The following is a 19,448-nucleotide window of genomic DNA, read 5'->3' on the forward strand; positions in this document are numbered from 1 at the left end:
ATCTAAGGGGAGCTACTCAGATTATCACCTAGATCAAATATGTAAATCAGGAACGGCAGAGTGCCTATGACTGTACCTTGCGAAACGCCAGATATCACTTCTGTTCTACTCGATGATTTACCGTCTATCAATACGAACTGTGACCTCTTTGAGAGGAAATCACGAATCCAGTCACACAACTGAGACGATATTCCATACGCACTCAATTTGATTTATAGTCGCTTGTGAGAAACGGTATCAAAAGCCTTCTGGAAATCTAGGAATATGGAATCGATCTGAAACCCTTTGTCGACAGCACTCATTACTTCATGGGAATAAAGAGCTAGGTGTGTTGCACAAGAACGATATTTTCTGACTCTGTGTTGGTTATGTATCAATAAGTCATTTTCTTCAAGGTGATTCATAATGTTCGAGTACAGTATATGCACGAAAATCCTATTGCAAATTGAGGTCAGTGATATGGGTCTGTAATTCAGTGTAATTGGTGTGACCTGTGCTACTTTTCAGTCTGTAGGAACAGATCTTTCGTCAAGTGAGCGGTTGTATATCATTGCTAAGAAAGGTGCTATTGTGTTTGCATATTTTGAAAGGAACCTGATTGGTATGCCATCTGGACCGGAAGACTTGCATTTCTTAAGTGATTTGACTTGTTTTGCAGCACCTGTATTTTCTTATTTTATGAATGTGATCCTTTATGTCTTTATAGGTGTGGCGTGTCAACAAAATATTTTCACAACTGGAGATGGAAGTTGGTGACAGAAATGCTGTGAAAAGATCTCGCCGCAGCGAAATACGACCTTTTAAAAATCAGTGCCACCGAAACTCGGGTATCATATCCGTGACACTCTCTCCTCCACTTCATGATAATACAAAAGCAGCTGCCACGCTTAAGCTTTTTTGATGTCCTCTGTAAGTCCTATCTGGTAAGTATTCTATACCACGCAACAGTACAGCACAAAAGAAAGGACGACGTAGTGCAGGCAGTCCATTTAATAGATCTCTAGCATATTATGGGTGCTCTGTCAATAAATCACAGTCTTTGTTTCGCCTTCTCCACAACATTGTACATATAATCGTTCCAATTTGAGTCGTTCTTGACTTGTTCCTAGTTGTAATCTAGAGGAATTTAGTTGTGCTGACAGCCTTTAAAACACTGCATTTCACAGTGTAATCGAAATTTAACATATTACTTAAACTTTGACAAATGTTTTACCTCTCCGAGCAGTCTATAGTCGACCCTAACATTTCTGTAGGACAGGGGAAGGAGAAGGGTCTGACCGGTAAAAAACTTGGCAGTAGCAGCCGCTGGCTCAAATCCGGTCCCGCCACACTGAACGCTTGATACGACTCCCTCGGGACAGGGGGAAACTTCGTAATGGCCTCTAGGTAAACTCGGCACCGAAAACGTTTTCTGTCTTATAACCTGAGCCCTGTGCGCTGTCGTATCAGTAACATTTAGGTGGTAAATACTTCATCTATTTAAGAAACTTCATAAGATTCGATTCTCGAAGTATTAAGAAAGGACAAATTTTACCTTGCCGTCAACAATTTATTCTTTATCCAACAAACTCAATGTAAGAGGCAAAAGCACTAATGACTCTCAAAGTGAAAAGATCAAATAACACAAACTCAATTTCGGACACAGTTTAACACAAAATTTGTGTCAGATAAGAAAAAATACTTTTATGAGTACTTTGCAAATTTTGTAGGCAGTTCTACGGCAGAGCCGTCTGACAAGAGTATATGATCCACTTCAGGACGAGTAAAAAAGAATACAGTAAACAACAACTCGAGAGGTGAATCTTTCGTTGCAGTATCGCACGTTTCCTTAACTTGTTTTGATAACATAAGTGTACAGATAACGTACAGATAGGTCCTGAAATTATCAAATAACGTGACACAGGATGTCCGGTGCAATGCCCCATGCAATCTCTTGCAAACATGTGATCAATACATGCCGGAACTAGGAAGTTGTTCCAGTGATACTAGTATAAGCATAGCCGGATAAAATGAAATAATACGTTAAATGTCACCCAAGTAGCAATAGGTGCACTTTCCTGTGATAATTCAGGTATATGTTTTTGAGGACCATGAGAAATATACACTGAGGTAAAATAACTCATGGGATACCTCCAATTCGTGTCGGACCTCCTTTTTCCAGGGGTAGAGCAGAACGCGACGTAGCATGGACCAGTAAGTCGTTAGAAATTCTCTGCAGAAATATTTACCCATGCTGTCTCTATAGCTCTCCATAAATGCGAAAGTGTTGCCGGTGCAGGATTTTGTGCACGAGCTGGCCTCTTCATTATGTGCTATTGGTGTTTGAGGTGTTCCGTGTCGGGTGATGAGGGTGGCCAAAGCATTCGCCCGAACCGTCCACAATGTTCCTCAAATCAATAGCAAACAACTGTGGCCCTGTGTCATACCGAATTGTCATCCATAAAAATGCCATGGTTTTTGGGGAACATGGAGCACATGAATGACGATAATGGGGCTCCAGGTATCCGAAATTGGGACTCATGTGAGCCGATCACAGTTTTCCAGTCGTATAGGGTCCTATCGAAATGGTCACGCTTCCAAGACAGGCGCTGCCGTTGACGCCGTGCTGTTAGGAAAGGAACTCGCGTCGGTCGTCTGCAGCCATAGCCGATTGATGCCAGATTTTGCAGCACTGTCCTAACGTATACGTTGTTGTCTGCGGTTATTTCACACAGTGTGGCATGTCTGCTAGCACTAACAACTCTACGCGAACGCAACCCCTCTCGTTCGTTAAGTGAAGGCGTTGGCCACTATGTGAAGGCGTTGGCCTGAAATTTGCTTTTCTCGGCATACGCTTCACATTGAGGATCTCACTGAATTCCCCAACGATTACCGAAATAGAACGTCCCATGCGTCTAGCACCTAGTACCATTCCGCGTTCATAGTCTGTTTATTCCCGTTGTGTGGCCATGAATCACCTTAGTACAAATGACAGCTCCATCAATGCATCGCCCTTTTATACCTCTTGTACGCTATACTGCCGCCATTTCTAAAAGTGCATATCACTATCCCATGACTCGTGTCAATCAGCGTATACGAGAGATCTTAACAGCAATTTCTCCTGACAAAATCTAAATTCCTACACAATAAATTACTTTTTTACTTTCTTTCAATGTCTACACGCATAGTACCCTACAAAAATTTTGACGCGACAAATATTTCTAATAATTTAAGAGTACTAAAATTTTAAACTTCATAAATTATGATGTTAGTTTAAAATATGAAACCTAATGGAGAAAGTGTGACGTCAAATCATCGTTAATAGTGTAGTGTGATGGTGGTGACATTTCTTATGCACATGCAAGTAATTCTACCGCTGACGCTTCGCATTCCTTTTCCGATCAGAAAATAACAGGATAAGTTTAATGGCAGATTTTTCTGAAACAACAGTGGCTGATTAAGAAATTTGGGGGGACGAAATAGAAAAGAGTTTAGGGACTGATGCGAAACGGCAAAATCGCAATTTAGGAAAGGACGTTCGAAGAATAACGCCGGCTAAGTACAAACGCCCTCTTTTTCCGTTGTGAGCATAGTTTGGAAAGAAGGCACTATTTTTGTCAGAAATGGTGCCGTAAGTCTGCCATAGCGTCTGCTGAATCACGTTGGCCCACAGCCATTGCGTATGGCTCTTGATGTCCTACGCATTGCCACTGGGCTGGAATTGATGTCAGCTCTTCCAAGAGATATTCTATCGACGAGACATGATGCTGGCAGACTTACTGCAGTTTTCTCAGCGGATACAATATTCCGTAAATTTTTGGGCAAGTTTAAGAAATAGCAAACTCTCCGATGTGTTACTTCGGCTGTGAATCTTAGATCCATCATCACGGCTGTTTCTGTGGATAGAAGCGTAACTCTTTCTACTCTGATATGCCGTAACTATATCACTCACCTCTACTGGAAACGAATGTGCACATAACTTACGGATAACATAATCAGCGCAAGAAGGAGAAAATGTTGAATGAGTTGAGACTAAACAAACTAGAGGCCCAGAAAACCACAGTAGTCATCAGTTATTTAAAATCGATGATGAGTGTCGGAATGTCAGACCATCGAAGTCTCATACCAGCATTTCAGATCAAATACTTCACATCGGAGCTTTCCGCGATTTGTCTCGCAGGTGCCCTGGTCTCGGTTGTAAATTTTGTATGCCAGTTGCAGTTCCATTGTCTCCTTTCCCACAGATTCTCAGTATGACGAAGGCGTTGGCAACTTCATTATCGCAACCCATAGTGGCTCCCTTCGGAAATGGAATTAAGGAAATTTTGATAATTTATCAAAGACCCCACCCCTAGACCACATACATACTTTCAATACAAGACGCGACACAACACAACATAGTATTGTAATGAAGATGGTAAAATGACGATCCAATCATGTAAGCCCATATGTAATGGACAAGTCGACTCTGGTAACGGACGTGATGTATGTTGGCGATTAGAATGATGCAAGATTAGTTTTTAACATGTCATCTGTGACGAGGTAATTAAAAAAGTCGGCCGAGTGCCGTAGGACTTGGGCTGTGAGATTCCGTACAAAGTACAAAGTATTGCGAAATACTGCTTGCTGCAAGTTCTGATAAGTGAGTTTGCTCTCGTAAATGGCCGTATCTTATGACTGCATTGACTTAGATGCGTAAGGTTTTGACACCGCCAGAGAAATATAGACCTTAGCATGGGATCTAGATTTAATATTGATACGTTTACTCGTTCTTGAAGAAAGGGTTTTTCAACAAGAGGACGGACAGGTATGCAGACGGACGGAGAACAAAGTGATCCCACACGGGTTCCGTTTTTACCAGTTGAGGTACGAAACATTAAAATCGGCGACGCGCGAGTAGGGCTCGTGCTCTGAGCGTTTCGTACAAGACTTAAATACCTATATAGACAGTTCGTCCATCCACGGAATCGAGAATCTGTACGATTTCTTCCTGTTATCGAGGGTGATACTGACAAAATATCGCTCCTAGGAATTCCAAGAATTCCAAGAATATTTCAATATTACGTTTGAAGTCGAATAACATTTGACAAAAACATTTTACAGTTTAAGAAAATTCGGAATTTTTCCTTTACTTGTGTGTGAAATCTTGCTTCTTGGCAATGTTCATTACTCTAGGTGAACAGGAAGTATCCTATAGCTTCTGATGAGTGAGTTTGCGTGCATCGAAGTATTTGACATAAATGGCCGTTTCTTTTAGATGGCATTGACTTACAAACTTCAATTCAATTTTTTACTGCCAAGGGACCAGAGACCTTGATATATGACATAAATTTCTAGATACGTCTCTCTCTTCTTGAGAGAAAGGGTTTTTAACAGTCAGACAGACAGACCAACGTACATAACGATGGTCAACAAAATGATCCTATGAGGATTCCGTTTTTATGGACCCCTGAAACGGTTCACTAGCCTGTTTTGGGCAACGATGAGATGTAAAACCGGAGGAAAATTTTTCAGGGTAACCGGTCCAGGTTTTGCTTCACAGATGTACGGAAACTATGGAAAACCAAAATTCTGGTGGTCGGACGGGATGCCGAACTCTGTTCTTTCCAAATGCAGTTCCAGTGTCTTTGGTGTTACATCGCGGACGGTGAGTTACAATAATTTGTATTTTAAAAATATTGTATTTCGATAAAAATAAGTAGTAATAATTTGGGTGGATATTTCCAAAGAAGATTAAGAATTACATCTGAGAATCACCGGTGTTCAGATATCTTTGGTTCAGTTATTTTTTCTGAGACACAAAGACAAAAATTTAAAAACTGGCGAAAGGTGGAATCATCTTGTAACAGGGAAACGTAATTTTAACTGAGTAAAGGCTATTTCTCTGCCAACAGCCTTACCGCAGTGGTAACACCGGTTCCCTTCAGATCACCGACGTTTAACGCTATCGGACTGGTTTAGCATTTGGGTGAGAGACCATCCGGTCTGCCGAGTACTGTTGGCAAGTAGGGTGCACTCAGCCCTTGTGAGGCAAGCTGAGGAGCTAGTTGACTGAGAAGTAGCGTACGACCGTGAGTTCGATGTGTTGACCACATGAACCCCCATATGCGCATCGAATCACACCTCTCGGCTGAAGATAGCACGGTGGACGGCCGGTACCGTTGGGCCTCCGTGGTCTGTTAGGGCAGAGTTTAGCTAGTTTTCTAGTGTTTGATGCTGCAATAAACACTACAGTAAGCATACAATACACAAGGCGTCAGAGAACTCCAGAACTTAGTTTAAGTTTTGAATTTCGTTTTCCCTGTCGCAAATTAAATTGATGCCCGGCCCGTACGTTCATTTGAGCGTTTCAGAGTGCGTATGAATTTTGTTTATATCAATGAATTAGTTGGGAGATATTATTGTTCAGTATTAAGGTACATCAAAACGAATACGCTCAACTCGCCGGTCCACAGATCACTAGTCGTCTATCGCCGTTAGTAAAACCCTGGCATGTCTATTTCATATTGAAACAGACTTCTGTGTCGTATGGAGCCCTCTGAAACTTAACGCGTCTTTATCATGTGTCAGTGATTGTATCCTGTGACAGAGGCTCACCTCCAAGTGTCTGTGCCTCATAATTTTTTTAATTTTTTTGAGGATTTTAAATTTAACCGGGTACAGAGGTACTTTATTTATAGCTTTAGATTACAGGACTTCTAAGGTTTTTACGTACTTTGTAGCGTTTATTAATAACATTTCGGGAAGTAACATTTTGAGAAATTGCCAGCTAGATACAATATTTAATTTACAGTATCGAAGCAATACACGATCACATCGCGATGAGACCTGACAGGATTGTGAACTTATGTATATATCTCAGAGGCTAAGTAAAACCACTCCTGATACGTAACTGCATGTCCAATTATAGCTGTATGTTAGCTAGCGCTTCTTTCTAAATATTGCTTATCTGATCGTTACTAACAAACACATATCCGTTGGTCGTAAGTTCGTGAACCTCTTGTATTTAAATTGTCCTGAGTCCTAACAGTGTTGCTGTACGATTTGAAGTGCTGTTTGGGAGACACTTGGGCAAAACCTATAACTTACGAAATAATAAAGACTCGCTAAACGACAAGCATGAATGTGGTTATGTCTTGTGTTATCGACGCTCTCATTTTTTTTTTATTTTATCTAAGCAAGCACAGTTCAAAATCTTTGGTCACATTCTGGAGGCAAATCGCGGAATGAGTTTGCAGCTACTCAGAAACTGTAAAAGTGCCAGTCTCTACAGTGTACTTGCATACAATGCCCAGTCACATTAATGTGACAACCGCCTATTTAGACTTCAAAGTGCAATAATCACTCACAGACGTGAAGTGGTACCAGTAGCAGTGGAGGGTGTAAAAACCACGTGAGGGCGACACGAGAAAATGTGCAGTTGTTGTAACGCGGAAACGGAGCGATTTTTCTGACATGCAAGAAAGGCATGATCATTGGCTTTCGGTCCAAGGGTATATTTCTGAAACGGTCAGTTTGTAAACAGTTCGCTAGCCACTTTGGTTTAAGAATATCCTGTACGGCAAAACGGCGCTATCCAAACCCGGCGGCGAGACAGCTGTCGTGCATTTATTTCATTTAATTTACTGTATATTTTAAGACCTGCTGCCCGATAATTTAAGAAGCAGGTCGTACATAATACAGTTTTACCTGTAATAGAATACTGTTCCACATTACTAGCAAAATTTGTTTTGAGCAATAGAATAAGGGTAATAACAATGAGTTGAAAAGAAAATTAAATTAGTTGTAGGAAACGGAATGTTAAAATAATAAATTTTAGCAATTTGGAAGAAAATAATGGAAAGATAGGAAAGGGACGAAAGGAAATTTATTTTTACTCTTGAAGTAAACTGTAACATAAAAATTATGTTTCATGTTGCTACTTCTGGTGGAAGGGTTTCTCCAGGAACATAGAGCCTGAAGTAGCGTACAAAATTATGTCTTCTTACATCACTAAATGAAATACATCATGAGTGACTCTGTGTGCATTTATGTCTACTGCATTAGGAAATAGTACTACTTATTACGTGTTTTAAGTGCTTATGTAAGGTGTACCCATTACACTATTTGTGTAACTGTAACTAGATGTAGTTATATATGTTGTATATGTGCTGTTATGTTGTGCTATTGTGTGCATGACCAGCGCACTTAAACTTCGAGCCTACAATCCCCGTACCCATTAGCTTGTTGCTTATATTAGTCCGTGTGGAGTTTGTTAGTCCCTCAACGGGCGCCTCCCCAGGTGGCAGATAGGGGAAAGCTCTACAGATGTGGAGGTTTCCGGGGAAAAACAATACCTGCGTTGGACCGAAACTAGCATGGTCAGGAGAGGTTCGCCAAGCCATAGTGAAGGCAACGCTCTTAGGGGTGGAGCTCCCCAACATCAAGGCTCCTGGCCCTCCATGTTGGGGGTTGTGCTGAGGGCTACCAACCCATTCAAGTACAAATGCTCACCGGTCAGGAGACTCAAAGCATGCATTGGAAACAGGACAGACTCTACTGGAACAAAAGTTAGCAAAGCTAAAAGGATTTCTCTTTTGGTTCTGGGCATATCAGAAGTCTATACCGCCATGGATGTGACCAGATACTAATAAATGAACTACAGAAATACAGGGTATAGCTGGTAGCTATCCAAGAAGTAAGATAGCAAGGAGCTGCCTCACTGAAAATAGGAAATGGGACTATAGTGTATGGAGACTGCGGCCAACGCCATGAATTTGGAACTGGATTCTACATTCATAAATATACAAATGGCTCAATATGAGAATTCCAGCATGTCAGTAATCGAATATCATACATTACAGGACTCAGTGGTAAGATATTACATTTATATTGCACATGCACTCACAGAACATAAGTATAATGATATGAATGAAGAATTCTACAGTAAATTGGACCCCCTGTACAATTCAATAAGCAGACATAATGTAAAAGTATTGTAGTATTAGGAGATTTTAATGCCAAAGTAGGAAAGGAGGAAATTTACAACCAGCCATTGGTAATTTTAGCTTACACGAGAAAAGTTAGGATAATAGGGTTTGACTTATGAATTTTGCTACAACAAATCATGTCACCCTAAGCAGCACAATATTTCAGCATAAAGACATTCACTTAGGGACACTAATATCACCAGATTGAGAAGTAATGAAACAGACTGACTGTGCAGCTATCCAAAACAGATTCCAGAAGAGTATTAAAGATATTAGAATCTTTAGGGGAGCTGATTGTGATGCTGACCATTTGTTAATCATGCCAAAAAAGAAAATAAAATTAAAAAGAAAAATAAATGAAAATTAAACGGAAGTCACTTGATAAAACTTAGGAAACCGGGCTGAAGAATCTACAAAAGAAAACTTTACCAAACAAATGGGAAGCAACCTAACAAAAACTAGACTGTCTTACAGGAAATAACATATCAAAATCGTATGGAGACACCTGAAGTAAAGTATTCAGGAAGTATGTTCCCAAATTATAGGACTAAGGAAACGACCTAACAAAATTTGGTTTAGCAAAAAGTGCCAAGAAAAAGTTTTGGAGAGAAGAAAAGTGTGGATTACAGAAAGGAAGAATATGACACTGAAGGAAAGATATTACAATATTCACCAGGAAACACAACGAACACTAAGACATGATAAAAAGGAATACTAGAACAATATGGTAAAAGAAGCATACGCTGATTTCAAGCACCACAGAGCAAGGCAGATTTATCGAACTATTAAAAATAATTGGGTAAGTTTACTAAAAGAGAACAGTTCATAAAGTATCAGCATTGGAAAATACTGACCAATACAAAAAAATATGGAAGACATAATTTTCACAATTACTTAACTGCAATGATCCACAGTCTTACCTTAACTTTGAATAACCTGATATAGTCGATGTACAAGTTAGCACCCTATCAGTAAATGAAACACAACAAACCATAAAGAAATTAAAGAATAACAAGGCTTGTGGTGAAGACGAGATATACACTGAGTAATTAAGGAATGGAGGACCAAAACTGGAAGTAGAACTACTACTGTGAACATGAGCAATCTTGAGTAATCCTTTGCTCATCTTCTCACAAAAACTAACCATCCTCAGTAGACTTAATTGTCTTCCTAAATAGTACCGAAGTTAGAACCAGAATCGGATGATTTGTCGTAATATTGACCAGTTCAGACAGTGCTTCACGGTCTATAAGTAAGAAAAGTCTTGTACAGAACCTTCTATTTAAATATGATATTATTGTATTCAGTGTTATTTCTGTTAATCAGGACGTAATACTTGACAACTGATCTGATACTGTCATGTCACAATCTATGTAAATCAGTGTGCTTCTTTGACAACAATATAGAAATTTAACAAATTTTGTAGAGCTGAACAGCAATGTGCTCTGTCATAGAACAAGGGTCCCCTCCTATCCCCAGTAATTTATTCTAATGACTCTAATGCACTCACAAGGTGTTTTTGCTGAAGTCTGACGAACGTGAAAAGGAGTAAAGTGACAGAACATCATTCAAAGCATGTCTCATCGTTGTCAGGCCCGTATTGCTGCGAGAGGTGCTCACATCCCATACTGAGCGCATTACCCAGTTGTCAGAATGTCATACAAATCCGTTAAGTTGGGAAAAAAAACAAAGAAACCTTTTTTGTCTAGCATTATGCAGTTCTTTAAGATCTGTATTCTTTTTATTGTTTCTATCTTAATATCTCCTGTTTATACTGTTTTGTGCAAAATACACGCCACTTGCAACGTTTTAGCTTGTTGCTTTAATTTTGGAAACCAACGTATTTTCCAGCTTAATGATACGTAGGTTTATCTGAGTGTCATCATAATCAATTACGTTTGCTACGCCAGGTCCAATGCAGTGTTGTTTCAACTGTTATTGGTGTTGTTTGTACCTCTGATTTATTTGTATTCTCCTGCATATTGGTGAGCTCTCCTGCATATTGGTGAGCTGTCTTTTACAGGTATTTGAATGTGTCGACTATGTGTAGAACCTCCATAAATATCCATCAGAGAAGCGAACTGGCTTAATGCAAAGTCTACATGTCGTTGTATTGTATTCTGGTCTTAATCTTGGCGTCTCTGCTGTGGGTGTTTTAGGGCTTTGGGTGTCATTACTGTTCCGAGATCTGTTAGTGTGATTGAGGTGTATACAGGTCCTAGTGTACAGTTATTTCACTGATGATCCGATGTGTCTACATGTGTATCCGCGTAATCGGTACATAGATGATTTCTGCTTCAAGCTCCTCCAATCTGAGTAAGAATCCGGTTAGAAAGATGGCCCATTGATACATGTCATGTTTGATTTTACTGGCTATGTAATAGTCTGTGGCACCTTGCGTACAAGCGTCGTCGATGCAGTCTGTGATACATACGTATCTCTGCTGAACTACACCACTCGGATGAAGCAACAGCAGTCTGCTTGTTTTCTAGTTCCACTTATGCTAAAATTCCAATGTGTTGCTTCCAGGCGACTGCGTCATGCCAAGCTGTGTTCCTGGTTGATGGTGACTTATACTTATTCCTAACAGTCACAAGTCTATATCGCCAAAAATGTCTTGTTTAGACCAAGCAGCGTAATAGGTTTGTTATAACGACATGATTATTAAAATAGATGCACCAAAATATCTGCTTATAACAACTAATCTTTATTTCGAACAGACTGTTTCAGCATTTATCACCATTGTCAAGTAACTGCAAATACAATTTCCGTGACAAAATGCATCAATGTCGTTGTTATTTATATTAAAATATGTATATTATACTCATGTCTGGAGTTATGTGATATCCATACTACGTCGTTAGTGAACTGTCTTATAACTGTCACTGTTTTGATAAGATAGTAAATGAAGTAAATATGTTGAAAATAACATGTAAATTAGGTGTGCAGTAGTTTGACAGTTCCACTCTTACGACGCTATATGTTTACAAAGATCATGCAGATGCATAGTGATTAACTAAAATTTATTACGATTGACTTTGGTTGTTGCTTATGTTACTTCTGATGTATCCATTTTTGTTCTAAACTTCCAGTAAAGAAGAATTCCACTCCTGACAACATTATAAATCTAATTTCTATTGTCCAATGGCTCAAAAGCTAGCAACTTACCATTAAATGATTTATAGATTAGATAAAGTACCATTAAAAAAACGGCAATTCAGAATGAACTTACCACACTTAGTTGTACAGCCTATAGAAATGAGTTCGACCCCAACATAATAATAAAATTATACTGCACGTGTAAAGCACCAAACCAGAACACAATGCCTAGCGAGATACAGTATGCCCAACACGAGAAACATCACTTACACAGAAAGTAAGATACGCACCAGCAGTCTACCTTGATAAAATCTCAACACAATTAATGCACTTTTCAAAGCCACAAATATTGAACTAGTCTTTCGAACCAATAATAAACCTCTCAATAAAATTACGTTCCACCACCACTAGAACATCGAAATATGATAACCAAGGACGATATAAAATCACATGTGGCAGTTGTAACAGATTTTACATTGGCCAAACAAGAAGAAATTATAACGTGATATACAAGGAACACATTAGAGGGAGTGAAAATAATCAGTCTAGCTTCTTTCTACCTTTGAAAAATGAAAAGCACAGTGCTGATGCGATCGAAAATACACTCCAGATTATGCACAGAATACCAAAGTCTTTTCAGTGAATATGCTTGAAGAATTTGAAATACGTATACACACATGAGAAAATACCCACAAGAAATATTCAAATTCAAATGGCTCCAAGCACTATGAGACTTAACATCTGAGGTCATCAGTCCCCTAAACTTGGAACTACTTAAACCCACCTAACCTAAGTACATCACACACATATCCATGCCTGAGGCAGGATTCGAACCTGCGACCGTAGCAGCCGCGCGCTTCCGGACTGAAGCGCCTAGAGCCACTCGGCCGGCACGGCCGGCCAATGTGTAATTGGTTTGGTGAGCCAATACCTGCTGCGTTGTTCCATTGAACTCCCTGTTGTGTGCTGATCGGGTGGAGCAAAAGTTATCTTGTCAGTGGGTCCGTTGACTGTCTGTCGGTTGGGTTGTCGTCGGAACGAGAAGGGTTGGGCCGACTGCATGTCTCATCACCCAAGCGAGAGTTAGTCTTTGAATTCCAGGCAACCCACGAAAACTTCAGAGCGCCGTTGGGTGTACTGTCTTTTCTTATTTGTTCTTGTTGTTTGTATTTGTATGGCTTATAGCCGATTTTTGAATTAAGGTTGTTTCGCCCTTAAGGCATAAGATTGTTGACGGCTTCAGCGTAATTTAAAGAACTGTTTTAAGGTAAAGCCTTTGACCCTTCAAAAATTTATTTTAGTTTGAGTCTTAAGTGTTGGGCCTTCATCCGATTTTCAAAATAAAGTTGTTTTGCTCTTAAGGTGTGAGATTGTTTGGGCATTCAACCTAATTGAAAGAAGTGACTTAAGATGAGGCCTTATGCCTTTAAAATTTCTGATTTTGGTTTGAGTCCTAAGTTATTCACTTTCCGCCGATGTTAAATTAAAGTGGTCTTGCCCTTAAGGCATGAGACTGTATGGCGCATTCAGCTGATAATTAAGTTCCATAAATTAATGCTGTGTCTTTTTAAATTTTCTTGGCTCCTGTAATGTTGGGTCAAATAAATAAAGTTGTATGTTTGAGTGTAACTGACAACCGCTTATTTTGGTCCCTTTCCACAATTTAAAGTACCTATCCTATTCTGCGGGTTTAGCAGGGTGTCTCAGATAAACAGTAACTTTCGCTATTTCTTATGTCAATTAATAACTTTAATGCGCCTCATTGTCGTTACATCCTAGTTTACATCGCCAAGAACCAACCTAAAGACTTACAAAAATGGTTCAAATGGCTCTGAGCACTATGGGACTTAACATCTATGGTCATCAGTCCCCTAGAACTTAGAACTACTTAAACCTAACTAACCTAAGGACATCACACAACACCCAGCCATCACGAGGCAGAGAAAATCCCTGACCCCGCCGGGAATCGAACCCGGGAACCCGGGCGTGGGAAGCGAGAACGCTACCGCACGACCACGAGATGCGGGCTAAAGACTTACAGAGTGATTGCTAGAGGTCTCATTTTTTGCCACAGTTAGCTCTCTCCGTGTATTGCACTGAAGCTAGTGTTCAACAATAGAAATGTCGACGGCATGTGCTGTGTGTCTTGTTTGCATTCGCTCACAGTGCCCCGTGGTGGCAACATTATGCCCTCTATAACTCACTTTTCTCAAGTATGCAATCGGTATTGGTCGGTTCTGTCTAGACTACTGTGTACCGGCGATGCTAGTTGCACGTTATCAGTGATACACAGCAGTATTACAGAAAGGTTTAGCGATGAAAAGGTGGCCAGGTGGCCGATAAGCACCTCTGAAAGCTGCCTAACGTTGGTATACTGAGCTGTTCCCGCACCGAAGGCAACCACATCACAGTACTTTAGCAGATGAGGTTTGCTGCGCTAGTTTATGTGCGGTGTTTCACGTTTCGATTATTGCATATTACCGGCTTCTTCACTGTTGTGAACGTATTTGAACCGCGGCGCCTTCTCTTCACCTCTGGCGCTAGCTCTTCGCCTTCGCCTGCTTTGCGTGGCGTGACTGGCCACGAGCAGCGGGCTAAGACGGGATGACACGTCGGTTCCCAGAGAGGTTGGAGGGAGTTACGAGCGCGTTCGGGAGAGGACGGTATGAACGTGTACCGAGCGTGCTACGGCTACGGCGGTCGCAGCGTGCAGCCTGCCCTGGAACATCGTGGGGCCGCGTTACTGTCCGTCGATGGTTAGGCCTGGGTTTGGCTGTGTCCTGTCCTGTGGCATCACGCAATGACAACCAGCCTGCTGCTGTTACAGACGGCGTCCATTCTAGCGCGTGAACCGTTTCAAGATCTGTACTCCGAAATACCGAGCTTTTGCATTTATTTTTTTTTGTTGGAAACCGTTCCATGTTGTGACTGGACTACTTCACTTTCTGGCTCAGCAGTGCCTGAGTTCTACCCTTCTATGCTGCTCTACATATTTAAATCCGTTTTTAGTGCCTTCAAAATGAGTTTTATATGGTCGGGCTAGGTACGTACATTTTACATGTTTTGACTTAAAGCCACTGAAACAAGCTATGCTCCTATAGTTCTGTTAATGAATCTTAAACTAAATTCAGTCTGTGAGGTGTCATTATAAACACCATAAATTTGAAATCTGTTTGCTGCACGCTACTGGTATAAGGCGTTGCTTGGATTAATTACGCTTCTTAATAGCATAAAACTAAACTAAACTCCTCCCGAGCAGGTCATGAAGGCCCAACTGCACCTACTGGCCACCGTGTCGTCCTCAGCCCACAGGCGTCATTGGTTGCGGTTATGGAGGGGCGTGTGGTCAGCACACCGCTCTCCCGGCCGATGTCAATTTCCGAGACTGGACTCTTAATCGCACAGTGTTTCTATAACTTGAGTTGTGTATTCTGCCCATTTGCACTGTGGTTATGTAAACAGTCATTATTGAACTTTACTTCCGTATCTGAAAGTTTATCTATATGAGCCAAATTATGAGCTGTGTGGTAATTACCGAAGAAATTAGATCGGTTAATTCAATATTTGCTGTCTTATATTAGTGCTGAGTAAAAGACTGACGACTTCACAAGAGCCACAACGCTTGTTTATAAATTTACTGGTCTTCTCATATGTTGTACAGTGCAACTTGTTTGTGTTTGTCTGTCTTAGGTGTTTCTGCAGTCGGGCGCAGTCAGTGGGAACTACGCTCTCTCAAGAGGCCGTAATGCGACAAAGTATTGATGAGAAACCGCCATCCTTAAGAAAAAAGTTTAGTTGCCAATCATGCTATTTTAAGTAAGAGGGAGTGCAGGGTACTGATTGTACTGGGCCCATCAGGCTGTAGAATAGTCAAACCAAAATTGCTGTTCGAAGGATTTTGTTTTTCCTATTTTTCTCTAATATCCGTTGCTTTAAATGATGTGAAACTCTGTCTTTCATATACTACCCTTAACAAGAAATGGTTTTATTCTTGTGTTGATAAATTTTTTATGGAACTGCGATTTTCTGGAATCTGAATTTAAATTCGGTTGAGGTGTAATTCCACTAGCCATGGCTATTTGTTCATTTTACAAGAGTGTTTACGGTTCACACTGAGGTAATCGGATCTAAATATTCTATTTTACTTAAGAACTTACGCCTTTAATTATTGTTTGTTATACTTCATTTATTGCGTGTTATATTTCAGTATACTGTCTATTTCAGTATTTCGTTTGATTGTTACATTTTATTTAAATAAAATTTACCTGCTATGGACCGGTTATTGTAGTCTCAATATCTGTGCTAATACCAGTGTGCTGTGCTGTTATGCTATTATGTTCTGCTAAATAAAGGAAGTAAATGCGGTGTTGTTATATTGTATCCTTAAATGGGAATGATACTCAATCCTACAACAATGTTCTCTGCAAACACCTATCAGTATTTTTACTCAAACCGTGATGACTGCGATAGCTAACAGAATAAAGCATAAATCCATTAATAGTATGAACTACCTACCAGGGGGAAGGGAGCCACTTAAACCTACTCAGAAAGTATCCTAAGAATACCTCTGATATAGAGTGAAGGTTTTCAATACAGAATGTTCCAGCTACTGGGAATTCTTCCGGGTTGTACGGCCGTGGTAAATGGAATTCTTCTATCCCTGACGTTTCGTCCAAGGTTGCGTTGGACATCTTCAGAGGTACTCCTGGTTGTGCTGAGTTTTGCCCACAGTCGGCAAGTCGGGATAGAAGAGTTCCATGGACCACGACCATACAACCCGGAAGAATTCTCAGCAACTGATACCTCTGATAGTTCTTCGGTGCAGTTCTGGTTCACAGTTTACGCTCTGCAACAAAGTTCTAAAAAGCTTCACTTTCGATTAAATTATGTTATTGGATCTCGCAGAATTCTGAAAGCCCAGTACGACTCTAACTACCTTATGCAAACTTGTTAAACATCGCAGGAGACCTCATTTTTGTCATAAAAAGCGAAAATATAATCCACAACTTTCCAGGTTTTGGAACAATGGCGAAGTGTAACACAGCCTTGGCCTTTAAACAGTAGTCCAGCAAGTACTATCCGCCATCTATAGTTACATCCCGCTTTCAATATATCTTTCACTCTTTCGTCTGTGTAGTTGTATCAAGCTAGCAAGATATAAAGATACAAACATTTTTATTTTTAATGCCATTTTTCTTTAGGCCTCCCTCTCTCTAACATTTATTTCTAAGGCATAAAAACTGTACAATCACTACTGCAATTACAAAAGAAACTTCTGACAACATTTAAGAAGTAAAACTTCAAAAATATTATATGTACAGTATGGCCTATCCCTGCTTACAGTCAAACTGTAATCTCCTCTTCTCCACAAATGAATTAGTTCCATGGGTTGAGTGAGGATTCGGACTTCGACACAGCAAAATTTTTGAGTAACGTACAAAATGCCCGCCGAATGGAACCCACACATTATAACAACTTATTTTTCAGAGGCATATTCCTAGATGCTGTGGCGCACATTGCCCAACCGTGAGGTAGTTTCAGTCAGACGTAGGTACAGTGTGCACGAGTGTGTGTGTCTTTCTTTTATTACTATTATCTTCGATATGATTGGGCATCACAATTTTTTCTGAAGACTGCTCCATTTATTTCGACCTCGAAAAGATTGTTTGTGTCGTTTCTAAGAACTGGAGCTCCTCTGGACTTTTCAGTTTATTTTTCATTGATTCATCAGTCTTCTGACTGATTTTATGCGATCTGCCACGAATTCCCCTTCTGTGGCAACTTATTCATCTGTGAGTAGCACTTGAAAACTACGCCTTGAATTATTTGCAGGATGTATTCAAATCTCTATCTTCCTCTACAGTTCTTGAATTCTACAGCTCCCTCTAGTGACGTACAAATAAGTCCCTCATATCTAAGCAGATGTACTCTCATCTGTCCCTTCTCCTAGTCGCTGTTTTCCACATATTCCTTTCCTGCACGATGCTGCGCGGAACATCTTCATTCCTTACCTTATCAGTTCACCTAACTTTCAAGATTCGCCTGTAGCGCCACAGCTCAAATACGTTGATTCTCTTCTGTTCTGGTTTTCCCACAGTCGATGTTTCACTAACATACAATGCTGTACTCTAGACGTATATTCTCAGAACTTTCGTCCTTAATTTAAGGAATGTGATTGATATTCATGTAATTCTTCTTCAGCAAGGATAACAATGTCATCAGCGAATCGTATCATTGATACCCTTTAACTTTGAACTTTAATTTCACTCCTGAACCTTTCTTTCAGTTCCGTCATTGCCTCTTCGATATACCGATTGAACAGTAGGGTGAAAGACTACATGCCTGTTCTACACACTTTTTAATCCGAGCACTTCGTCCTCGGCCGTCCACTCTTATTGTTCTGTCTTGACCCTTGTATATATTGTATATTACCCTTCCCTCCACACAGCCTACTTCTACTTCTCCCAGAATTTCGAACATCATGCAACATTTACATTGTCGAACGCTTTTTCCAGGTCGACAAATGCCATGAGCGTGACTTGAGTTTTCTTTAGTCTTGCTTCCATAATCAGAATTGCGTCTCGGGTGCCTTAAGCTTTCCTAAAGCAAAGCTGATCGTCATCAAACATACCTTTAATCTTCTTTTCCATTCTTCTGTATGTTAATCTTATCAGCAGCTTGGATGCACGAGTTGTTACGCGATAATTCTCGCAATTGTCAGCTCTTGCAGTCTTCGGAATTGTGTGGATGACGTTTTTCAGAAATAAGATGGTATATCACCAGACTCATACTTTCTGCTCACCATCGTGAATAGTCGTCTTGTTGCCACTTGCCCCCAATGATTTTAGAAATTCTCATGGAATGTTATCCATTCCTTCTGCCTTATTTGATCTTAGGTCCTCCAAAGCTCTCTTAGATTCAGATTCTAATAATGGATCCCCTATACCTCCTAAATGCACCCTTGTTACTTCTTCTGTCACATCACCAAATCATAACACTCATAGAGGTCTTCAATGAATTCTGTCCACCAATCTCCTCTCTCCTCTGCATTGAACTTTGGAATTTCTATTGTGCTCTTTGTGTTACCACCCTTCCTCTTAATTTCACCGAAAGTTGTTTTGACTTTTGTGTATGCTGAGCCATTCCTTCCGACAGCCGACAGTAATTCCTTTTTCGAATCCTTCATATTTTTATGCAGTCATTTCGTCAGTGAATTGTATTTTTGTAATCCCGAATTTCCTTGAACATTTTTCTACTTCCTTGTTTCATCGATGAACTGAGGTTTTTTTGTGTTTTTTTCGTGTAGATGAGCAACATTAACTCTGTCGTTTAATGAGTATGTGCTAAGCACAATGATATGCTTGATCCAAACTGAGGAGAACCTCACACTGGTGCATCGTT

The sequence above is a fragment of the Schistocerca serialis genome, chromosome 1, assembly GCF_023864345.2.
Source record: "Schistocerca serialis cubense isolate TAMUIC-IGC-003099 chromosome 1, iqSchSeri2.2, whole genome shotgun sequence".
In the NCBI taxonomy this organism is placed as follows: Eukaryota; Metazoa; Arthropoda; class Insecta; order Orthoptera; family Acrididae; genus Schistocerca; species Schistocerca serialis.